The 26,068-nt window shown below is 39.2% G+C and overlaps 1 protein-coding gene across 12 annotated transcripts in view; it reads right to left on the bottom strand.

The window, feature by feature from the left end:
- PLAGL1 (PLAG1 like zinc finger 1) overlaps positions 1-26,068 on the bottom strand; it is a 73,984-nt gene that overhangs the window by 17,808 nt on the left and 30,108 nt on the right. For 4 of the 12 annotated variants that reach the window (XM_040448966.1, XM_040448973.1, XM_040448974.1 and 1 more), the window contains exons 3-4: positions 11,759-11,832; positions 3,097-7,601 (exon numbers count right to left, since the gene is read on the bottom strand). The gene's annotated coding sequence lies outside the window, so the exon portion shown is untranslated. The other 8 variants (XM_040448971.1, XM_040448972.1, XM_040448969.1 and 5 more) reach the window with 8 other exon arrangements.

The following is a 26,068-nucleotide window of genomic DNA, read 5'->3' as shown; positions in this document are numbered from 1 at the left end:
CAGCAGGGCCTATTGTCCTAATACGGTTACCATTCTAGGGAAAAGAAAAGCCTGGTCCCTTCCCAGGAAGTGTGTGAGGGTAAAGGCTTACACTGAGAAAAGAAAGAAGAAAAGCATACTAGTCACACTGATGACGGGAAGCCAGATCCATGAGTTAAAAATCTCTTGAGGGCAACATAAAAGCTACAGGAGGTCTGGAAAAGATGCTCATGACCTAGGTGGACTATTTGATCCTGAAACAGCACTATCTCTAAATAAACAGAAAAAGGCCTGCAAACAGGTACCTACGTGTCAACAAAGTATCTCTGGGTGGCAGACTTAGACATGGCTTCAGTTCATTCTTTCTGAAAGTCTGTACTTGCTAAATTTTGATACTGGCCAGTCAGGCGAACCTAGGAGCACATGAGGAGGGCGAGGTGGCCTTTAGACAGAGGGAAGAACACTAAGCAGAGGCCTGCAGCAGCACAGGGGCAGCCTAGCCCGAAGTCCGGCAGGAAGGCAGGTGTGAGGATAAAGGGAGGAGGCAGTGCCCTGAGCAGCAGGCAGAGGAACAACAGGGGCTGTCCTAGAAGGAGCTGGGGGCCGGTGAAAGTGAGGATGTTTCCATCAGCAGATTCCTTCACACAGGAAAAGCCTCACAAGTACTCACTTATTCCTCTCCACCAGGGGCAACTCCCTTACCCTGGGGGAACAGCAGAGTTAAAAGTACTATTCGGAAATTCTACCTGGCTCTTTTTACACACAATGAGCCTGGGACCAAATGTGATTACCCAAATGGACACAAATGTAAAGCACCCTGCTTACAATGCAGTTGACAAATGACAGCATACAGTCTTTTTCCCCCTAAGCTTTTTCAACAAATGAGCATCCAGAACTCACTTTACTGTGACCTGTCTTCATACTTAAGGGAAAAAGGTAAAATCGCCACACCTCTTCCGGAGCTCACTCCTCCTTCTAGAAGGGTGTCTGCCCACCTGTGAGGACAGATGCCCTATATTTATCAGACAGAATGACCCCACAATGCCAGAGTGAGAATTTTCTCTTTCCCTTTCCATATCACATCCAAAAGATCCAAACAATGCAGAGCAAACTGTTCATCCAGAAATACTTAATTTGAAATGTAAAAAAATGTATCACTGGCCCTTTAAAATGATTCCAGTTGTTGACTTTTTTCTTTTTAAGATGATACACATTTCATCGGGTTTCCATTCTAAAAGGCGCGGGCTCTGGACAGACAAGGCAACTTGTCCCAGTTCTTGCACTGGCCTCTCTGAAAGGGAGAAAGGAATGTCGGGGGAAATGGGGGCGAAAGCTTCAGAAGAGAGGAACACTGGCAAGCAGGGCCGCCTCTCCTTTTCACCTTAAGTCTTTTCTCTCCCCCCATTCACAGCTTTAGGTCCTTTGTTTGTTTAACAAACCATTACAATCATACCCAGTTCAATGGGGAGGAATGTGAACTCTCTAAGTAGCTGTCCTCGTAATCCACATGTGTGGTCCAGCCCACAGCCCATCCCAGGGGCTTCAGTGTGCGGTTCTGTGCTCCCGGCCCCTGGAGGCCAGGCACCTTGCTCACAATGAGCCCAATTTCCCCGGCCGCATGCTTGCTGCTCCTTCCCAGTAGCCTGTAGCGATGTCCCAAGTTGTTCCTCCTTTCCCCCTTGCCTAGCGACTGTACTGGCCGTCCTGTCCGGGCTTGTCCAGGTCAGCCTGAGACAGGCACTGCCTGGTGTGGGAGCCACCCCCTACCTTCTTCAGCCCACAGACTCATCACCGACACAGAGCCCACACATTCCAGGGTCTTCCTGGTCATCACGCCCAACTTCCAACCCAGCCCTCCGACGTCAATCACACGGTATACAGAAGACACAACGGCAAGAGTCCCCCTCCCCGCCCTTGCTGGAACTGTTAGTGCCTTGCTCAGTTCCTAGTAGATATATTGGTCACGTTGGGATGAATTTCAATGTCTTGGCCAATAAGTCAAAATAGCATTCAGTCAGATTATATTTCAAAGGGAACCAAAATACTACCTAGCAGAACGATATTCTAGGTCAAACTCCTAAAGCCCTCTGTCAGCCCTGCTAGATAGAAGGGCACCTTTATACCCATCCAACAGATGAAGAAACTGAGGTTTAGAGACTTACACTGTTTGTCCATAGGCCCTGACAAGATACTGCAAGTAATGTTCTGTACCAAGCAGAGTGCCTAGCACAGAGTGAGTGTCCCAGAAGTGTTAGCTTCCCTCAATACCATTATTGACAATAATGACGAGGATGACCAGAGGCCAAACCCAGATGGTCTGAGCTAAGCTGAGTGTTCTTCCTACTCATACCTCGCCATCCTTCCTAGTTACACTGTCTGCATGAGCAGCGGACTTCAGCATTTTACTACAGCATTTCCAAGTAAAGCCTTGTTATCTGTGACTGGATCCCCTGGTGCCACTGGTATGTGACCAGCATTGTCCTCAAGCTAATCAGTTAACATGTTCCACAAAGAGGACTTTTCTCAGGTACACAAGTTAGGGCAAGGTACCTTTAAAACTTTTGAGCTCACAAGGCGCCCCGCAGAAAACTCCACAGATTTGTATGTATTACCACAGTCCGTGGATGGGGGACAGTAGAGGATATGAAAAGTTGCTGACTGCATCATCTGATTCCCTGAATTGTACAGCATACTAATGCTCCTCAAAAAACAAAAGGTTAGAAGAATTCTGTTCTAAGGTATTTGGCAGTTTGAGGCAGAAATGTATTTATTCCCTACCAGAAAGTTTAAAAACAAAAAATGTTTCTTTGTTTTTGAAAGAAAGAGAGAGACAGAGAGAGAGAGAGAGAGAGAGAGAGACAGAGAGAAGGAGAATCCCAAGCAGGCTCCGCGCTGTCAGCACAGAGCCTCACATTGTGCTCAATCCCACGAACCATGAGATCATGACCTGAGTCGAAATCAAGAAACAAATGCTTAACCAACCCAGGCACCTCTATACTAGAAGCTTTTTGAAGTACCTTGAGTCTCCTTGACTGATTTTACTATGTGTTTCCAAGTAATTGTTAATAAACATGCCCAGGCAGAAATAATTTGAAGAAGCTTTCATTGTTTGCATACCTACTCGGTGACAGGAAACACCAGCTTCCAGGTGGTCATGGAGTCCCCTCGGAAGTTTGTCTGACGACTCAAACCTGTAAGAAGAGATCTTGCACACCTTCAGTGAATGAAGCTAGGAAAACATTTCCCCCCATCATGTTGCAGCTTGAGCCTGACTTCAAGAGCACATACACACAATTGATGACTGACAGAGATTTCTGACTGCCCTTTCACGCATTTTCATTCACAGATCAATTTTAAGTGTTAAAATCCTGTAGTAGGATACCTCAACAGACACACAACCATTAATTTTTAAATGTCTCAGATCGACCATCTGGCCAAAGTCTTAAACATTTAGCTCATCTGACATATTTTAAAGGTATGATGAAGTTCATAATGCTGTAACTTAAAGGATTTTCAATCGTATATTACCTTGACCAAGATCTTTAAGTATTTATATTACAATTGGGTTAGAAAAACCCTGGAGTTTTCCCCTACTTTCTGCAAGTAGGGAAAATAACAAAACAAAACATGAAATTGTTTACATCAAATATTCAAAAGAGCACAGAGAGGAAATGGTATTTTTTTTTAAAGCAACAGTATTAGAATACTATAAAACAGGTATGCAAATCTATGCAATAACAGAACCGGAAACAAATTGTGAACTGAAAAAAGCAATAACCAGCAGGCATTCATTTTCAACAAAATCTTCAAATAAACATATAGATTCATCAGATGGTGAAAAGGCTGACGTCTCCAAATTGAATACACAATTCAGTGGTTACCAAACCTGGCTATGCATTAGAATTGCCAGAGACATCTTTTAAAAATACAGATTCCAAGGCCACAGCACAAAGCAGCACAGAATGCTGTAACATCACTTTGGCACTGGGCATTCACGTTTTCACCAAGTTCTCCAGAGCCAAGTCCATGGCCAGCTTTGTACCACTGATCTCTGGTGAGCATTCGGAAACCAGTATCTCTATTCACCAATTAATTACAAAACTTGGCTTCTTCCAATTTAGGACTATTCCAACCAGTCAATTCTCATAGGGGGAAAGCTTTTTAGGATTTTCTTAACCAGCACAAAGGTAAGCTTACTATGAAACAAAGCCAATTATATCCTACCTATGTGGTTTATTCACTTGGTCGTCGGTTCTCTTAGTTTGATTAAAAAAAAAAAAAAAAGCTATGTCTGTTTATTTTGTAGGAGAGCATTCCTTTTAAGTTAAAAATGGAAAAATGAAGATCATTTTTAGACAACCAAATTTGAAAAATAACCCATCACAATTCAGGAAAAAACCAGGGGTGAGTAGGACCTCTGAATTATCCAGAGAATTTGTTTTAAATGTATTCCTCACTTTGCATGTATAAACACTTCAACACATCATCTCATGGCCCATCTCTCTTCTCAAAATACCCACCATTTATCATGGTGATTTAATTGGGTGGTCTACAAAGGCCTGTATTAATTTTTTTTTTTTTTAAGAGCTTTAAAAAAACACTGAGCAAGAGAGTAAAATTCTTCTGGAGGATTCTTCCTTTGCTTCTACTCATCTCACCAACGGACAATACCAATTTACAAATTCAGAGAGGCGAGGGCTCTCTTCTTCCCAAGGAAGGGCGCACATGACACGAGGTACGCAAACCAGGCAGTGGAGTGGCTTAGCTTCATTGTCGAAATATTCAAATGATCACTAAAAGAAAGCGATTCCTTTCTGAATCCAACAATACTCCTTGGCCTCCGAGGGCTCACATAGGAGCTTATTCTTAAGCTGTTCAATGTAAGCAGCACTAGTGAAAGAGGAGAACTCTGGCGGGGAGGAGGCCAAGTTCCTCTGCCTCTCCCACCTGCCATCTTGGCACCAGCCAAACGCTTAAATAGTTAACAATGCAACAGAGAACCCGAAAGCATGCGTGGCCCTGGGGAAAAATCGTGCGCGGTGTGTGACAGTTTAATAAAGCAGAGAAGAGACAGGAAAAATAACACATCTAAGTTTGACAGGATGCTCCTTGCAGACTGCTTTTCAGGTCAGAACTTAGATTTCAAATCTGACAAAAGGGCTTTAATCATTCATATATGTATATATGTATATATATATATGTATATACGTATATATACACATGTATATATAATCTTTTAATATATAATATGTAAATATATATTTAAAGTATATGGTAAAAACACTCCTAAATATACATGTTTCTGGGCTCCAAAGTAACAAGGAAAGTCACAGTTTTCTAGGAATGAAATCGGCACACAGTAAACAGATCATTGTTTTAAATAAAAGGGAAAATGTTTTTTTGGAAAATGATCTGTTTACATCTGCTTACTCAGATGTTTCGATGACAAAAAGTAAAATTTCCTGAATACAGAACATATGATTGGTAGAATAACTTTTTGCTGGCACGGTAGGTCTTTCTAGGCGTTTGCCTCTGAGAGCATTTAAGAACATGCCCTTTTCTCTATGAATGTCCTGGTTTAGCTGCCTGCTGAGCCTGCACTGAAACCCCCATGAAACAAAGGGATTCTCCTCCACTTTCAGCTCATTCACTTCCGGCTACTCCTGATTTTTCATAAGTCAATTCTTCAAACTGACTCTTTTATTTCTAATGATTTGAGTGGGAAAGAATTGGGAAAGCCCCAAACACTGGGAATTGTCTTAGTTTTCAGTGAAAGCCAGCTCTCAATTGAAGATTGCAAGGTTTGTTTTTGAAAAGCTTTTCAAAAAAGGTGTGTCCGTGTGTGTTTTTCTAAACACTGTAATTCCAGATAGAAAGGAGCCCACCCAATATGGGAGATTACAGACAACTAACTTGTATTTCACGGAGCAAACAATGAGATTATACCTCTGAAGCAAAGACCCTAAACGGGATATTCATGTTCATCTCAAAACAATGAAGTCAGTTTAAAGATGACATAGGGGGGCGATGTCTGAATACATTTGTGGGCCTGACACCTGCCCCTCTACCTTCTTGCACCATTTCTGGGGGACCACATTCATACCCCAAGGTGTCAACTACTCCTTGGAGGCAAAGGTCTCCCAAATATGTCTACAATCCCGAGCTTTCTTTCCAAGTCCAGATGAATCCATCTACCACCTCTCAGCCTGGCTATCTCACAGCCCCGAGGGTCACCTGCCCTAAAGCAGGGGCTCCTCCTCTAGTATTACAGATTTTAGCTACTGGCACCACCACATAATAATAGCTAACATTTACTGGATGCTCAGAAGGTCATGACCATTTTAGTCATGCTCACAACCATATGAGTATGCAGTATTAGCCCCATTTTACTTATGGGGAAACTGAGGCTTAAAAGTTGCACTAATTTGCTCATGCTCACATGACCAGCAGGCAGTGGAGCTGAGACCTGCATCCAGAGTGTGTGGTGTGAGTCCACATTATCAACAGGTCAGTCTCTTTACTGTGTTACTTCCTGGTCTCTCTGAAGTCAGAAACTCTGGAGTCATACTAGATTTTTCTCACTGACTAAGCTATACAGATTCTGCAAGCTTACTGTCTCTCAAATCTGTTTCCTTCTCTTAATTTCCATAGTTACCACTGTTTGGGCGATGTTTTGCCTTCATTACAGCCTCCAAATCAGCACGGCAGGACAACTCTGGAATTTCGTTTTGTTTGTCCTCCCAACAGCTTTTCTTTCTAGCTCATTTAAAACAGGTGGCAGGCTCTGTAATTCCTTGTATTTTAGCCCAGATGACGGCACAGGCAGTTTGTCTTTGTTAACCTCTAAACCCAATGAGGAGATTCTGCCTGACTCCTGAGACTGGAGAAGCAGAGGGCACATACAAGGGTGAGAAAAAGACCCTCTCTCTCCCTCCACCCCCCACCCCAGGGCCTGTAAAAGAGAAGGAGATCTGTCAGCACCAGCCAGGCGTCCCTTGCACAGCTCTGTTCCCCAGGGCGGTGAGCAGAGCCCTCAAGAGTGTGGGATGTGCTCTGGGAGACCAGACCCGTGGCACGGTTTCCAGCCTCTACTCAGTCCTGAGGCAGATACACAAAAGGTCAGAGGCCAGTCCCTTACCTACCAGGTGCCATGGTAATCTCTGGGTTCTAGAACACACCCCATGGGAGAAGGAGAGACACCTAAAAATGACTGAGATGAAATTTCCCTGTAGGTTAGCAGATTGGGGGCTGGAGTCTGAATTAGTTACAGGGAATAAAAAAAAAAAAAAAAAAAAAAAAGGAAGATTTCCTGCATACTTGAAGTTGTGCAGGGAGATTCAGACTCGCGGGGTGCCTGCATAAGGCGCCAAGAACCTTAGACTCATACGTATCTGCGCTATCGACTAGCCTCAATTGCTAAAACTGGAGCCAGAATGTTTTTTTTAAAAAAGGCCACCCCCTGTTGCAGACAGGAGTGTGGTCTCTGCAAAGGCACTGGTGACCTGGGGGCAGTCCTGTGCTTTAGAATCCTGGGGCGGATAGAGAAAGAAGGAAGGAAGGAAACTGTGCAGATGTTGAGAGTTTACTCACAAGATTAACTCCTCTGATTCCTATGCAAATACCTAGAAAGGGAGAGGCAGAGAAAGTTGTCTTTAAGGCCTTTATCTTAAACTCTGAATTGCTTAAAAACCAAAGGAAGTAACAATGTCAACCAGGAAGAGGAAAGAGACAGCCCAGTGCTGTTGGTCTCGAAGCACAGGACATCCCTGCTTCCCAAGCCTGGCCATGCCTCCCACCCAGGTCAGCAAGTGGGACAGGAGAAGGATGGCTGATTTCCATAGGATGGAAATGAGACTGTGTGGCAAACTGAGGAGTTTTCGGGAGAGGAGATTTCCCCCCCGGGGGAAAGGCTATAAGTTCTTAATGTAACAAATTTGCTGATTCAAACATGTTGGGGTACTGTGACACCAAGTGAAACGTCTAAGAGGGGTTCAGACTCTGAAACTAGTCACACATTCTCAAAGCACATTCCATCCATTTCAGTTCTGTGGCTGAATATCTGAGACCTTCAGAAGAGGTTTCCGAAAGCCCTGATGAAAACTGGAGAGGATTCTAGATAAGCCAAGATATACCATCCATCCTGCAGAGATCAGAGTTTTTAGAACAAAGAGCCCTGGCTGGAAGAACTTCAGATGAACAAGAATCAGCAACCAGGGAGCCCCATATTCCTGCCACCCAGATGCCCACTAAGTCTGCCGAGAACGTGGGGCACAGACGGTGGGAAGACGGAACTGGGAGAGGGGGAGTTGCCTAGGGACCAAGTGCTCTGTCATAGATGCAGAGTGTGCCAAGACAGTGCCCCCTCCTGGCTTTGGTTGTAAGGAAGGGGAAAATTTCATATTAAATTGTACCTAAGAAGAGAACTCACAGGAAACATGGAAGCTAGGTATGTTGAGCCAGCAGGCAGAGGGTTGGAAAAGCAAAGCAACCACAGCATGGGGCCACTCTGGCCTCTGCTGACAATTGCTTCCCTTCTCACACCAGATAGGTGAGGCCCAGAAGAGAAGAGAGTAACAAGCAGTTCATGAACATTCACATGACCTATCCCCAACCCCCATCACCCAGTGTGGGCAACCACATACAGAAGACTGCTTTCCAAACTGTGGTGCCTAAAAACCTGGTAGGAGGAAGGTGGGGAGATATGCTGGAGAATGGAGGACTAGACCATTTTATGGGCCCAAACTCAACTTTCATGTGGCTCCCTTAAACTCGCTACCAGTCTGGTGAGTAAAGAGCTTGAGCAGCTAGGTCAGTGCAAAGGGACATTTCTGCATGCTAGAGATCTAGGTCCGTTCGGGCTCCTGTCTCTGTTTTTGGAGTGGCCCCCTTCATTCTAATCACAATGCTGCTGCTAGAGTGATTCTTCTAGCACGCAAATACACGACATGACTTGGCTATTTGGAATTCTTCAAAGGTCCCATTAGTTTCCGTCAGTTAAAACCAAGAGTCCTGACTAATCAGAATCACTGAAAGTTTTTAATTAGGAAAGCAGTATGCTCGGGCTTATGTTCTCCAAAGAGACCTCAGACAGATGTACAGATTATGCTCCTGGATTTAACCATCATATACACTAAAATCAATATAATAGTAATTCCCTTGGGGGAAAAGAAACCCAAAACCCAAAAAATGTGCACAGAAAGAATAAACGCAATAACTGCACACTGAAGTTGCTCTATAAAGCCGTTCACAGGGACTTCTAAGTCTTCCGTGAATCAGAACTAACAACACCGTCACAGCACTCTGAGTTGAACATACAGGGCAAATGAGAACCATTTTAGGGAAACAACATAAAATGATGATCATCTTAATGTGGTTCTAATTTACATGTTGATTGTGTGTGTGTGTGTGTGTGTGTGTGTGTGTGTGTGTGTCTGTTTTATGAATCACTTTTAATTCCTGTGTTCAAACGAAAAGGAAAAAATTACCTTGGTAAATGCCACATAATGGACCAATTAAATTATTCCCCCAATAAAGTACACTTTGTTAAAGTATAAACATGCATAACTCCTAGAGCTATTTTAAACATACTGATAAACTGTGCTTTATTTACTATTTTTATATTTAATACTATCCTATATTATGACCACCCCCCAACTCCCTTCATCTCTGAACTGCCTTAATTTTAACCTTTTGTTTGTCCAAGGAGTCAGAAAACAAAGAAATTTTAATAATTCTTAGATAACTTTTCTTACCTAAAAGTGGTACAATAATGTATTTTAACCACTCCTCCCTTATTCTACTGTGTCAGCAGCATACTCTACTTAACATGAGGATGTGTTCCTACAGTTAGTTAAAAAAAAAAAAAAAGGGTCAATTAAATGATGGTATTCATCTAGATACAACATAGAAAAATGGTGTGGTATAACGCAAAGACCAGGTGATGACTGGCTCTGCTACCTGCCAGGTATGGAATCCCACGCAAGTTCCCTAACTTCCCTTTTTGGCGACATCTATGTACTTTCCAGAGCTGTTACAAGATCACATATTATGTATGTACCTACAGAAGCACAGAGACTCATACAGAGTCTAAAGTGTATGTGCAAAAGAGATGGGTGGCCTGTTGTAAGTTTCAAGAAGGACTTTACACACTGAGTAAATTCACGATTAGGAAACATTAGTAACTTGTTTCAGAATGCAATATATGTGACAGAATAAAAATTATTGATTCACTTCCATAACCTTTCCTTCATTTGGACCATCATGACATGATTTCATTTCCTAACATGTGCTTGTAAAATAAATTTCTATTATTTCCTGCACACTACAAAGTTTTGTGTAGATTTTGTGTACTTTTGAAAGATTCCTGAATTCTTAAGCAGTGTGATATTACTGCTGTGCTTTAAATGGTAATATCATGTTTAACTAGAGAAAACCATTATAATTGGCATGAATTGGTTGTACAGGTACTATAAAGTCACTTAAGGATATACAGAAGTGATTCTGGCATTTTTGGATTTTGCTAAATTGTTCTTTTTGAATGTGTTGGTGGGGAAGTGGACTGGTTTCAGTAAGAATCATTTGGAGAACAGGAATTTAAACACACACACACACACACACACACACACACACACACACACATCTAACATTCTCTTCACTCTGGCCTTCCACCTCAGGCAGCTGTGGATAACCTTCTAGAAGTTAGCCCCAAGAGCAAAATAAATTGGGAAGTGACTTATCTAGTGAGGGGTTTAGGGAAAAAAAAAAAAGTGTAAGATGTAATGTAAGAAAACTTACAAAGAACACTGGAATAAAAAAAATATGGCATATTACAGTCAAGGACATTTTGCAAAAAAAAAAAAAAACAAACACACACACAAAAAAAGTGTGGACAGAGGCCAAGAATTATGGTTAAACAACACTGTTAGCACCAAAGCTACAAAACAGTGAGTGGGTAGCGTTGGGGGGGAAGGCAATGGGCTCACACGGAAAATTAATACATGTTACAGGGAAAAACCATCAAAATGTTGGATATGAAATTTAAGGCTGCAATTAGAGGTTGCTATTTTGAAATAGGTGGTTAGAACAAATTATAATCTCCATATGTATGATGGGGAATGATAAGAAATAAAAACACCTGATAAATACTGAGGATCCTGCCAACCATAAGTTCTCTCAAATAAACACTGGATTTAGTAGCACACTTATTTCATAACTTAGGGAATCCAGACAAAATAGATGCAAATGGAGAATCACCTCATATTATGGTTTTAAGAGCATGATTTAGAAACTGAATTGTAATAAAGGCAACAGATTAAGTATGATTCTACATGAAGGCTAACACACCAAATTCTCCCCCCCATATGTATTTGTCTGTTTTTAAGATAATTTTAAAACATCTTTTGAAAATGTCAGAGAGGGAGATCACAAATTTCTAGTAAGCAAGTCATGATAAATAAAAAAAATTGTATAATATCCCTTATTTCTAAATTAATATGAGTATCAATGATAGTTCTTGGCATATTCTCCTGATTTTTTTCTAAACAGTGAAAAATAGGTTTTCATATCCCTCAACCTTATTTTTCCCTCAAAGCCTCAAGTTCCTCAAGTGCAAATTCTCTGAGAGCAAGCATTTTCGGGAACATAACCCCCTCTACCGTGGAAAAAGCAGAAGGCTTTGGTGTGTGCTCTACCATAGGAAAGAACGAGAATACAGACTCACGACTGACCATGGGAGAGCAGACTGGGCAGAAGTCCGAGGGCTTAGCAGAGACATACTTACCTTTTTAAGTCTGAGGTACAGAGAAGTTTTAGATGTGACATGAAACAGAGGCCACATCAGACGTGAGAGCAAGCCTCGACCGGGGGTGGGGGGAGAGAGGAGAAATCAAAAGGTTAGGGAAAAAAAAAAAAGCATGGAGAAAAACCACACTGGTACTAAGTAAGCAGACATTTATATACAGAATATTAGTCCAGGTATGCCAAGATCAAACATGTCTCTTCGTCAACACGCCACAGTGCCATATTCCAGCCTTCCAGAGACACGTGTGCCTTTAAGTTTTACAGGAGTCTTACTTTTAGAGAGGCAGTGCAGTGATGTGGTTAGGAGCATGGGCTCTGGTGTCAGAATGCCTAGATTCAAATCCTTGTGCCACCGGAGCCACTTAGAAACCTCATGCAATTTGTTTAGTCTCTCCCTGCCTCGTCCTCCTCGCCTGTACAATGGAGACTATAACCGTACCTACGGCACAAGAGCCTTTTGAGGATTAGATGAATTAATTTGAGTAGTGCTTAACAGTACTGCCTGGTAAGCAAGGAGCAAGCATGTATTTGCAACTATATTCCAGAGGCCTCAGTTCAAGTGAAAATACCTCACAGCCTCAGGCAGAAATTAGACAATAATCAGAACCTTTTAAAAAGTATCACACGTGAACCCTATCCTTTGGGAAAAGGAAACCAGCCCCTGAGCAGGACTGAAGGTGAAGTAGGGAGGAGAGGAGAATATTCTAAGGAGCAAGGAAAGATCATTAAAAGGCCCAAAACAAGCACAGGCAAACAAAAACCAAAAACACCAAAAACCAAACCAAACCAAAACAAACCAAAACAAACAAAAAAACCCCAAAAACAAAACAAACAAAACTCCTTTCCTTGATTCCATTTTTACCCCCTGAAGACAAGGCTGCTGTGAGAAGAGAGGCCTGAAAGGCGGAATTTGTTGACAGTAAGCATACCCAATGAAGGTAATTTTAAATCTGTATTTCAGAACAGTCTTTCCTGTAATTCAATCTAATGAAGAAGGAGGATGTTTCCCTTTCAATGACTAGATAAGCCTGTATTAGGGCTGCTTTATTTGGTCAGTCTCGATGGACAGGAAGCCATCTAAGAGGGAAGTATCTGGTGTCTTTCTACAAGGAAGTTGGCTTATGGAGATAAACACACACGCGCAAATACAAACACCTAATATGTGTTGATCCCCAAACCTATTTTGGAGGTTTGACTCACATTATTTGAAATTATTCTTCTCAGACATTATAGCATTCTTCAGCCCTGAGAAAAGGCGCTTTTATGGAGGATCATGTAGTTGGAGTTACCTGATTCTATAGACCTAGCTAGAACACAATTCTTACTGAAATTATTTCCTTGGCCTGTAAGTAGTTCTATCAATGTGGACAAAGATATGCCTCACTGCTAAAATGAAAAAGTGTGGTTTGATTTCCTATGTTTCCTTCCACCCTCTACCCCTCCCTACTTTGGTATGATGTCACATGAAATTACTTCCAGAAACAGAGGGTAGAGCAGCCAAGTTATAAAACCTAAGTGCTATGCTTACTGCTTTCTTATCTACAAGTTAATACTTATGGGGGCGAGAGTCTATCGATGATCAAGGCCATGGTAATTTTCCTATTTGGTAAGAAATCTGAAATCTCAGCAGAATCACAAACTGCTGAGTCCACCACATTCGTATGACCCATACAAATACCCATTCCTCTACAAGATTCCTACCGCAACTCGCCCATTTGCAAACCTGTTTAAACTTCACCCTTACCTTTAATCAAAAACAGACAACCAAATAGATTTCTTTAAAAAATAATCTTGGTGGTAAAAACAAAAATATCACGGAGAGTAAAATATTAGCCAGTTACCGTACTTCTGTGATGACTTACCACCCCCCATCCCCATTTACTAAATTTTTCCATTACGATTTTAAGATGTTGTTTCCCAAAGAATGTTGACAACTATTTCCCACTTAAAGCTGTGGTTTAAAAAGAAATAGGTTTTAACTTGCGAAGAGCTCAGAATTGGGCTTGTTCTAGGGTCCCTGTGAAATCATAGCAGTTAGTCCTTTAGACTCAAAATTTCCCTTACACTTTTCACTGACAAATGAAGGTGTTGGCTTCCTTTGATAAGGGGTTCATAACATACAGCAGTGGTAAATCTGGTTAAATAAACTGTCAAAGGATGGTTTGTTTTGCATTATTTAACATTACATCATAGAATTAAATCATGTAAAATGGAAGCTTTATCCATCTCCATCACTAAATGTGGTCAAGTGGAAGTCTACAAAACTCGAAATTAAAAGCTTTTTCATTATACTGAAAATACATAAACCCTGTGTTGAGATTTAATTTTAGGAAAGAATATTAGACAACAGAGCTTAGACTTAAAAAGGACAATGCCATCCACTTTTTTAATGCTTCCTGTTCAGAGGCTGATGGACTGCTCAACAAACTTGCCAAATCAAAAAAGTGTTTAATGAAATTCTCCATAGAGCACAGATTTTAAAAAGCCATAGCACCAATCAGGTAACAATAGATCAATCAAGTTTTCCTAAAACGTAGTATTTGCAGTTGAAGCCTGGATAAGTAATTACATTCAAACTAACGTACGGGGAGCTATCAATCCCCATTCATGCAGCTCGCATTCACTGAGCCAAGAGCTTTGCTGGGCTTGGAGATATAAAAATGAATCCGACACAGCTGCTTTACTTCCAGCTAAAAGAATACACCTAAACAAAGAGCTACAGGGCAATGTGTTAAGTGCGAGAATAGAGGTGTGCACAAAGGGCTCAGGGCCAAAGGAAGACGCCATAAATTCTTCCTGGGAAATCAAGCAAGCGAGGGGAGATGTAAAAGAAGGTATGGTGATGTTTCCTTGTGATAAACTCAAGATTTTTTCCTTGCTGTGTTCTCAAAAGTTAGGTAGTAATTTTAGGATTTATGAAATGCGTTAATTGCAAGTGCTAATAGTGGTCTATTAGTTTCATTTATGCTTTGCATAGACTTTCAGTTACAATATTCAAATAGAAGTTTTTAAAAATAAATGTATTTCCACACAACGCACACTATCCAGAGCAGCAGGAATGGGCAGCATGAGTGAAATTTAGATACAAAGTTCAAAGATGTTCTGGAACATAAATGAATGACATTCTTTATACTCAGTAATATTACATTAATGCTGATTTCAAGTGTCAGTTTTTTTCTTCTTCTTCTGAATGCAAAAATAAAAGAATTACTCGATTATATCATGGGTAATATTTGTCTTTCTCTACTTCTGTGTTTAAAATAGAAGGAGGGTGTTGAATCAACTTCTACTTAACATCATTTATTATGCATACCATATTCCTACTTATAACACAGTTGTGACAGAACCTCCATTGTTCATTACACACTAGCCCCAAACTCGAGTAATTCTAATGTAAGCATGAGAAACCACCGTCTCCTTTGGGGTGAATTTCCAAATTCCTCTGTGTTAAATTGAGGTCTAATTTTCCCTGCGCCTGGTTTTCACAAGAAGGTCCATCCCACCCCATGTGCTCCTTTTCAGCTGTCAATAAACAGAGGCAGTGAATTCCCCCACAGCTTCACAAAGCTAGTTAGGCAGAGCCATTCATTCCTTCAGGAAAACAGGGCATTGATTTCAGCGAGTTCCCAGGGAGCAGCTGCAACAAAGAGATCAAAGGCCCACCTCTCTTTCCCTCCACTGCTTCCATCAGGCCAGGCCCAGACAAACAGCGACAGGTTTCCTTGAGACAAGGAGAGGGCCCGGCAGACCACCTCATGGTTCAATTCAAATTCATCCGTTTCCTACATTCCAGTGACAGTCCAGAATGCTAACCATGACAAACCAGCACAATCGCCCGGCATAATATACTGCTCGCTAGTTCATCCAAGGTCAGAGGGAGAAAACAAGCACCGAGGGAAGTCCTCCACTTCTAGGGCCTGCTGAGCCTCAATGGCCCCCTGACATTCCATAAATAAACTTCGCCTGCTCACTCTCCCTTTCTTTTTCCATCCTGCAACCCCACAAGCAATGGTCTCACTTAATCTGCAATTTCTTTCGTGTCACTGTACCCAAACTATTGGGACATTTTATTCTCAACCTAATAGTTCTAATGATGATAGGAACATGGCTTTGTGGGCAGCCCTTCTCGGTTCACACCTAGTAAACTACCACCACAGGGTGAATTTACAGCTGTAATTACTAGGGCTTCCTTCAAGGCCTCATTTCCAGTGAAGGCCACACAACCTAAAGAGTCAGTTTGCGTAAATTCTGTTTGCGAAACAAAAAACGTGAACAGAGACAGAAGGGTTAGCTTTTGATGTGAATGGAGTAATCACCCAAACCGCTAATCCAAACCCCTATGTGACAGTCTGTGTGTGAATGAGCCCTGTGCAGCTCTGTGGGAGTGAGAGGACTGGGGGTAGGGGGTGGCGGGGGTAAGAGGGGCTAGAGGAAGATGGGTTCTCCTGATTGGTTATCTCTGTTGAACAGATTTGATTAAAAGGTTTCTAAAGTCCCCACTGAATTCTGAGCCGCTTCTTTGACACAACCTCCACGAAAGCCTGTAACAAAATGCATTCGTTTTGTTGCACCCCCTTCCATTTCTGTCACTAATCCCGAGGAAACATGGGAGTGGATGGGTTAAATTTGAAAATTCCTAAACCAAAAAGAAAATAAACAATATTGGAATGAAAGGTATGGAGAACTCATTCCTTGACACAGAACACAACCTTCCCACGTGCCCATCTTATGAGCTTCAGTGTGACCGGGGGGGATCCGTTCACTGATTATTCATTTGACTGCCAAAGATGCCATTTTGTACATGGTACTGAACAGCCCTCCAAGAGAAGACTTTCACTTTCTCTCAAGCTGGGACAGAAATGAGCTTAGAAAATACAGAAGTCTAAATGGCGCAGAAAAGGTAGCTTCCTAGTAGGCACAGTGTGACAGTTATATTAGGAACCTCAAAGCTGACTCTGGCACTGATCTACTTTGGGCCTCTTTGTCTTTCTACTCTTCCAAAATGGAGACAGAAATATCCGTCAAGAATTACATTACGAGGTATTGTGAAATAACCATTCCTCAAAAACAAAGTATCTCATCGAAGAACGCTAGTCTTTTGAGTAGAACTTCCTTATGTAATCACTCTAAATTCAATAGAGCTGCTCTGGAAACTCACTAAGTTCCTATAAATCAAATTATTTTTTAAAAGCACTCAGAAAATTTACTACTTAAATGAAAGTCTATAGCAAATGACAAAATACACCCATCAATTCATTTGTATACCCTTTCAAAAGCATTGAAAGCACCTACAAACATCAATTTGCTCTTCATCACAACCACCTGAGATAGGTGGTTTTATTAGTTTCTATTTTTCAGTGAGGAAAACAGGCTTAAGAAAGGTAATAAATTGACTTGCCAAAGTCACAGAGCTGGTAAGGTGAAGAGTCACTGTGAAGTATCCAGTTTCTCAATCGCACGCAGTTTCCACCGCATGTAGCTACCATATGTGCATACAACTGCTCACCGAACTTCTCTCACAATAACTATATTAAATAATCACAATCTACTCCTAAGCCCAAAGCACTGGCCCACTCATTCAAGGACGCAGTGCTTGAGTATGGATTATGGTGTCAGATCCATATTTAAATTTTAGTGTCACCTTTTAGTAACTGTGTAAATTAAGCACTTAGTATTTGCACACTCAGTTTCCTCATCTGTAAGACATAAATAATATCTTCTGATAGGGTTTGTGAAGGATCAAATAACTAGTATAAAGCCCCTAAAGCAGTGTTAGCATATAATAAATGCTTAATAACGGTACCTATTATCAATGGTGCTGAAAATCAAACCAATGTAAAACTTGTCAAAAGAGAAAAACATGTCTCCTTTTCAATAAAAAGACATAAAATTTAACTTACAGCTTCTGGATTACATAGCTCTCTTTAGCACTAAAAATTTACCACTCGCATCTAATATTTTAAGGTGGCCAACTAATAAACCCAGATCAAACTGTCATAAAAGATAAGCTACTACACAAAATAGAAGCACTAATTGAATTGTGTTTTAAAAAGCTGATTGAAGAAAATCCCTGGCTGTTATAAAGCAGCAATGTGGTTTTTTTGTACAATCAGCTTTACTTCTTGCCATTTAACTATTTTAAGCAAGAATGTATTGGTGCTAGGCAGAAATGCAGACAGTCGCCACATGAAGAGAAAAATACATAATAGGAATATTTGTTACACAGAGCTAGTGCTTTACAGTTTTCAAAGAATACGTATATTATTTCATTTGACCCTCACACTGCTCTGCTCACTAGAAGAAAACAGATGGACTTTTTAAGCACAGGCAAAGACTGCCAATGATAAACGGTAAACTTTTTTTTTTTTTTTTTTAAACTCTTGGTCTCATTTTTCATAACACCTTATCGATAGTTGGTAGTATGTAGATGTTACAGTACAGAGTGTACAGAATACTGTGGCCACTAAGTCTGGTAGAGCCAGAAAAGGCTGTGGAGAGAAGTGACATTTATCCAACATTTTACCTAGTACAAAATCACATCTAGAATGTTAGTGATTGTCCCTGAGCTTGATGAAATTTTCTCTGAACTCTGAATATGCCTTTCAGTACCTTAGTTCTCATGCACTGCTTTTGTTTATTTGCAAACTTAAATGCATTTCCCTTTAAAAAAAATTTTTTTTTTAATATATTAAAAGAGGCAGGGAGTTGAGGCCACTGCTGTTTGACTAAACACCACTTAAGGCTCTAATTCTACAGTTCTGTGATTTTTAAAATTACTGGTCATTCTTATATTACCTACTATACATCAGTTTGAATGTGCATGTTAATGTATAGCCTATTAACATTGAGAAATATATATGCTTTTTTACTTCACTACCATTTATCTCAGAAATTAATAGTTGGGAAGAGCTTTTAAGAATATCTAAGGGAGGGACACCTGGCTCAGTTGATATACATGTGACTTTGAGCCCCACCCAGGGATTACTTACAAAAAAAAAAAAAAATTAGAGTATATCTAAGGGAACATGCCTCATTAAAGAAACTCAGCTCCCAGCAGGGGAAGTCTAATGGTTATTGCTTCCCTATGAAGGGCCAAGAGTTGCCTTTTTATAACCACCAGTATTGTCTCCTCCAACATGAAACAAACATGTTTAATAAAAGACATCCACAAATTTTAAGACAATTTTGACAATCCCTTACCTTCAGCCATTACTTTGAGACTGTTCTTTTCTAACATGGGCACATAGTGCTATAAATTTCCCTCTAAGCACTGCTATAGTTGCATCCTAGTTATTTGGAAATATGTTTTCATTCCAATTCCATTGAAAATACTTTCCAATTTCCTTTTTCATTTTTTGTCACATGGGTTATTTGGCAAAAGTCACCAGCCCAACCATTTGGGCCAGGTGCATTTTCTTTTCTGGAAAGTTGTGGGGTTTTTTGTTTTTTGGTTTTTCCCATTTCATCTGTTATCAAATTTGTAGGCAGAGACTGATTGTAGTATTCCCTTATTCGCCCTATAATATCATGAGATCAGTAGTCATGAACCCTCTTTCATTACTGACACTGGTAATCTAGGTCTTCTTTTTTTCTTTGGCCAATCTGGTTATAGTTTTATTTTTTGATCTTGTTGAGAGAACCATTTTTTGTTTTGATTTTCTCTCGTTTTCCTATTTTTCAACTCTATTGACTTCCCTAATTTTTATTTATTTTCTTCTACTTGCTTTCAGTTTAATTTGCTCTTCTTTCTCTAGCTTCATAAAGTGGAAATTTAGGTTATTGATTTTAGATATTATTTCTTTTTTTTTTTTTCAACGTTTATTTATTTTTGGGACAGAGAGAGACAGAGCATGAACGGGGGAGGGGCAGAGAGAGAGGGAGACACAGAACTGGAAACAGGCTCCAGGCTCTGAGCCATCAGCCCAGAGCCCGACGCGGGGCTCGAACTCACGGACCGCGAGATCGTGACCTGGCTGAAGTCGGACGCTTAACCGACTGCTCCACCCAGGCGCCCCTTAGATATTATTTCTAATACATGCATTTAATACTATAAATTTCCCTCTAAGCACTGTTTTAGCTTCCTCCCCTACCCCCAATTTTTATAAGCTGTATTTTCTTTTAGATTAAAATATTTTTAAGGTTTCATGAGGCTTCTCTGAACTATGGATTATTTAGAAGTGTGCTATTTATTGGAGAAGTGTTTTATTGGAGAATTTTCCAGCTATTGTTCTGTTATTAACTTGCAGTTTAATTCTGTTGTAGTCTGAGAACATACTTTGTATAATTTCTATTCTTTTAAACTTAAAGTATCTTGTATGGCCTAGAATGTGCTCCTGGGTTGTTTGGAAGTGTGTTGTTACATTCGAAAATATTTTTCCAGATACCTTTCTGTACTAATTCCTTTATGGGCAGGAGATATTCTTTGTATGACTAGAATTTAAAAAAAAATTAATTTACTCATTTTCTTACCTAGAATATGGTCCATCTTAATAAATGTTCTGGGTGTACTTAAACGTGGTGGGTAGAGTACTCTATAAATGTCAATTAGGTCAAGTTGGTTGACAGCGCTGTTCAAGTCTTCTCTATCCTTACTGATTTTCTATCTAGTTGATCTATCATCTATTGAGAAGGGTATTGAGATCTGACTGTAATTGTGGATTTATCTATTTCTCTTTATGTATAGTAAAACTTTATTATTAGGTATATAAACAGTTAAGATTATGTCTTCAGTTTAGCACTTTATCATTATGAAAATCATCTTTATACCTGGCAGTATTTTTTGCTCTCATTTCTACTTAGAGGTTTTAAGTCAAGGCTTAAAAAAAGGTTAGTATTGGGGCGCCTGGGTGGCGCAGTCGGTTAAGCGTCCGACTTCAGCCAGGTCACGATCTTGCAGTCCGTGAGTTCGAGCCCCGCGTCGGGCTCTGGGCTGATAGCTCAGAGCCTGGAGCCTGTTTCTGATTCTGTGTCTCCCTCTCTCTCTGCCCCTCCCCCGTTCATGCTCTGTCTCTCTCTGTCCCAAAAATAAAAAAAATAAAAAAAAAAGGGTTAGTATTATTGTTTTGTATCCTTTACATTATAACCTAATTGTGTCTTTAGCTATATGGAGTACATTGTTTTGCAGACAGCATATAGTTAATTCATTTTCTTTAAAAAAAAAAAAATCTAAGCTGACATTCACTGTCTTTTAACTAGAGTGTTTAAACCATTTATACTTAATATGATTATTGATATAGGTAGGCTGAAATGTTCATCTTGCTGTTTGTTTTGTATTTGTCCTATCTGTTCTCCATTTCCCCTTTCCTTTGCTTTTCTGTCTTCTTTTGGACTATTTTTTTCTGATTTAATTTTATCTCCTTTAGCTTATAACTCTTTTGAAGTTTTAGTGGTTGATTTAGGGTTTACAGTCATATCCTTAACACAATGTACCTTCAAGGGATATTATACCTCTTCACATAGAGTATAAAAGGTTTGTATTACATTTCAATTTTTCCAATTCTGACCTTTGTGCAATTGTTGTCAATACATTTTACATGTTATAAACCTCAACTACATTGTTACTATTTTTGGTTAAAACAATCTTTTTAAAAAATATTTAAGTTGAAAAAATCTATATTTTTACTCATTTCTGATGTTCTTTGTTTTAATATAGTATTACTTTCCTTCTTCCTTATGGCTTCCTGTAACATTTCTTATAGTGTGGGTATAGTAGCAGTGAATTCTTTCAGCTTTTACAGGACTAAAACAGTCTTTTACTACCTTTCTTTCATTACTTAAATTATGTTGTTCCACTGTCTTCTGGCTTGCATTGCTTTTGGTGAAAAGTCTACTGTCGTTCTTTGTTCCTCTAAATGTATAGTGTCCTGTTCTCTCCTTTGAAATCTTTATTATTGGTTTTAAAGTATTTGATTGTGGTGTACTCTGATGTAATTTTCTTCCTTTTTTTTTGGTAACTGCTGGTATTCACCAAACCTCTAAGATTTGTGGGCTTATCATTTCCATAAAATTTAGCAAACTTTCAGCCATTATTTCTTTAAATATTTTTTCTATTACCTTCCTCCTTTGGAGACTCCACTTATACATACATTTGACTGACTGAAGTTGTCCCAAAGCTCACTGATGTGGTGTTTTCAGTGTGTTTTATTTTGTATAATTTCTAATGCTTTTTATCTTCAAGTTCACAAAGTCTTTCTTCAGTGTCTGGTCTGCTATTACTCCTATCCAGTGTATATCCCATTTCAGATGTTTATGTTGCCTCTAGAAGTTCAACTTGTATTTTTGTTTTTATAGATTTTGTATCTCTCCTTAAACCAGTTCTGTCCTCTACAATCTTGAGCATATGTATAAAATAACTATTTTAATATCTTTGTTTAGTAAAGCTGTTTACTAAATCTTTAAAAATCTGTTTAATATCTTTATTAAAATCTATCATCTCTGAGTCTATTTGTATTGACTTATTTTTCTCTTCACCAATGAATTTTCCTGTTTCTTGACATATCTAGTAAATTTTGATTGAATACTAGATACTGCACACTTTACCTTTTTAGGTGCCAGATATTTTGTATTTCTTTAAATATTCTTGAGCTTTGTTCTGGGATGAAGTTAAACTACTAAAAACAATTTGACCTTTAAGAATGGAGAGTCTGCAAATTGTGGCCCACAGGCCAAATCTGGCCCACAGCCTATTTCTGTAAATGAAGTTTTACTAGAATTTGGCCATCCTTATTCACTTATGTATTGTCTATGGCTGCTTTAACATTACAATGGCAGAGCTTAGTAGCTGCAACAGAGATCATATGGCCTGTAAAGCCTAAAATATTTTCTATCTTTTCCTTTACCAAAAAACTTTTATGATTCCTCTTTAATGCTTTACTTTCAGGATTTTTTTTTTAAAGAAAGGATCAAAGCAACCTTTACTCTAGAGCTAATTTTCCCTTACTACTGAGGCAATACCCTTCTGAGTACTCCACTTTATGCCACTTATACTACAAAGGGTTTTCTACTCTGCTGGGACACATTCTTCCCTACGCTGTGAACTACATTTGCCTTCCTAGTGGTTCTTTTCTCAGCCTTGGGTATTTCTCTTACATGCATGCACTAATCAGCACTCAGCTAAAGACTCCAGTGTTCCGTGTTCTCTTTGTGCAACTCTCTTTTCTGGCACTCTGTCCTACAAATTCTAGCGGCACCTGCCTCCCTGAATTCCCAACTCTATTACTTCAATTCATGGTGACCACTGAGCTGTGTTTGGTTTCCTCTTCTTACACTGTGGCCGTGGGCACATCGTTTGTTTTCCTTCTCTCAGCGTTCATGATAGTATACAGCTAGTTGCCCAATGTGTGAAAACCTATTTTAAATTTTTATGGGCTTTTATTGGTTCCATTTTGTTTTTTGGTTGTTTAAGGCTGGAAAATGAATCAAGTTCCTGTTACTACCTCATGGCTGGAAGTCATGAAAGTCCCCTCAGTTTGAAGTTCCAATTGCTTACATTTGTATTAGTGCTTTATATTTACAAATTAAGTACTGAAAAATCTGCATTACCTCATTTCATCCTCTCCACATCACTAAGATATAGATATTACCAAAAAGCTCAGAAACTACAAAAAGTGACTTGTCTGGGGTCACATTACAGAGCAGCCCATGTCTCTTAGTCATTTTCTCTTCCACAGAAATAGAGAAGTTTTCAAAATTTGGGATATAAATAATAAGAGGCTGCCTTCTCTATAAAGTACATTGTAAAATAATTACTAGTATCTCAAATTATAATACTGAAAAATATAGAATTAAAGGATTGTTACTGAATGTTGCTAATGACCAGGTCTATCACCTCAATTAATCCTCATAATCCTCATAGCTATTATTATTTCAGTTTTATAAAAGACAACTTGTGACTAAGAAAGGTTAACTTGCTCACAATCATGTACTTACTGACATTACAGCTAGAATTCAAGCCAGGTTACACTCATTCTAAAATTTGTGCTCTCCATGCTGTCTGCTCTCTAATTTACAGCTCTTAAAAAAAAAGGGGAGCTTTTGGAACTAAATTATGATAGAACACTCCAAGTCCTCAGTAACAAAATGGTATTATGAGCCATTTATTAAAAGTATCAAGATCTATTCATTTTTACCTAAGAGCTTTTAATCAAACCATTGAAAAAGAAAATGAAGTATGTTCTTAGAAGAAATTTCAAACCTAGTTTTTCTCCCTGTAATACTTAGAAACATATAGATGATTGAGATTTTGGATGCTTTTTAATCATGTTTCATCTAACTGAAGTTCTCAAATCAAGCATTTAAAATTCCCTTACTGAGTTATCTGGGAAAGCCTACAACTAAACAAAACTCAGTTGAGCTTGAGCTCCTGCAACAGAATTTTCTTACCTCTAAATACTGAAAATATATTCAGCTTTCTTAAGATCTTACTACTTATTTTCTGGTAACAAAGCTACATATACTTACTGTAGGAAATTCTGAAAATACACATTTTTTATTTGCATTATTCTCAGTATGTCAGTTTCTTGCTAGCCTTAAGAAATGAACCTATTATCTTAAGCTTCCAATTATTGCCACTAAATGTATACGTATCATCTCTACTTTATGTAATTGCATTAATTCTAAAAGTTTCATAATTCACTTTCAGAACTGTATAGGTCTATCATCATATTGCCTACAGATTTTAGCGTTATCTCCTCTTCTAATAACTATACTTGTTACTTGTCTGTCTCACTGACTGGCTAGAACTTCTACTACCCATGTTAGCAGACATCATGTCACTACTCTTGATTTTGATGGAAATGTTTGTGACCTTTGCTATTAATAAATGTGTTAAGATTCAAAACAAATATTTTATATCCAAAATAAGAAAGTACTATTCCTAAGGGATGACCAGAAATGGGTGTTTAATGTTGTCAAATGTCCCACAAAACTCTAAGTTCACATTTAAAAAAATTATTAATATGGTGTAGTTTTTCCAGAAGATTCCCAAATACTGAATCATTTTTGTACTCAGGGCAAGTCCAATTGGTTAGAGTAGACAGTTCATTTTAAAATCTTATTTGTAGACTTTACATTTATTCTCCTAACAATATTTCAAAAGTTTTGTGTTGGCCATTACATTTTAACGACGGTTATATAAATCAATATATCTATTTTACCTTTCTGAGCTGTGGAAGTTATGTAGCATGGAAGTAACTATTACATGAACATTAGGAAGAATCAATCTGACAGGCAAACCATGTCAAAATAACCTTTAGCATCTTAATCACTAAAAGTTTTAAAGCTAATTTATATAGAACTTTATATCATGTTCACTTAAACTTTTCTTATTTTCCTCTCTATTTCTCTGATATATATACACACATTTTGGTAACCTAGTATATGGGCAATTTTTGTAAGTCTTCCAAAGGTATTATAGTGTATGGCTGTACTTATCTTTCGTCTAATGGTTTGTTAACAGTTAAGGGGATCCATGACAAGATATGAATTATTTATTTATTGCCACTTCCAGCAGAAAAAAATCCAAATCCCATGGAAAAATTCCAGTTGGCCTGGCTTGGATCACATGCCCATCCTAGGACTAGAAAAGCAGAAGGACAAGATACAAAAACTGCCTCGATGCGAGTCACTTACCCATCTTTGTGAGTCAGGAGGCAACAACAGAAGGGCATATTAGACAAAGTCAGTAACTACTACATAATCCCTTTCCCCTGTTCCACTTGTGGAGTTCATCTTTGAATGAAGGGAAGACAAATAAAATATATATTAGATGGTGATTAAAAACTAAAGTACTTAAGAGATAAAAGACCATTAAGAGAGTAAAGGGAGGGAGAAATAACGGCAATTCAAAATAGGCTGGGGCACCTAAATAGCTTGGTTGGTTAAGCATCCAACTCTTGATTTCAGCTCAGGTCATGATCTCATGGTTTGTGAAATCGAGCCCCATGTCAGGCTCTGTGCTGACTGCAAGAAGCCTGCTTGGGATTCTCTCTCTCCTTCTCCCTCCCTGCCCCCACCCCAAATAAATAAATAAACTTAAAAAATGTTTAACAAAACAAAAACAAAACAGGCTGGTCAGGGAAGGCCTACGTGAGGAGATGACAATTTAGCAAATACCTGAAGGAGGTAAAGAAGCAAGTCTTATGGCTTCTTGTGGCAACAATAACTGCAAAACCCTAACTTGGAAAAAGAATACTGATATGGGTAAAGCAGTGAGTGAGGGGGAGCAGTAGAAGGTTAGGTCAGAGGTAATGGGGGCCCATATCACGTAGAAGATGATAAACCTCTATAAAGG

This window comes from Herpailurus yagouaroundi, unplaced genomic scaffold, assembly GCF_014898765.1.
Source record: "Herpailurus yagouaroundi ecotype Mexico unplaced genomic scaffold, PumYag 198, whole genome shotgun sequence".
NCBI lineage: Eukaryota > Metazoa > Chordata > Mammalia > Carnivora > Felidae > Herpailurus > Herpailurus yagouaroundi.
This window is presented reverse-complemented; position numbering and strand designations above follow the sequence as displayed.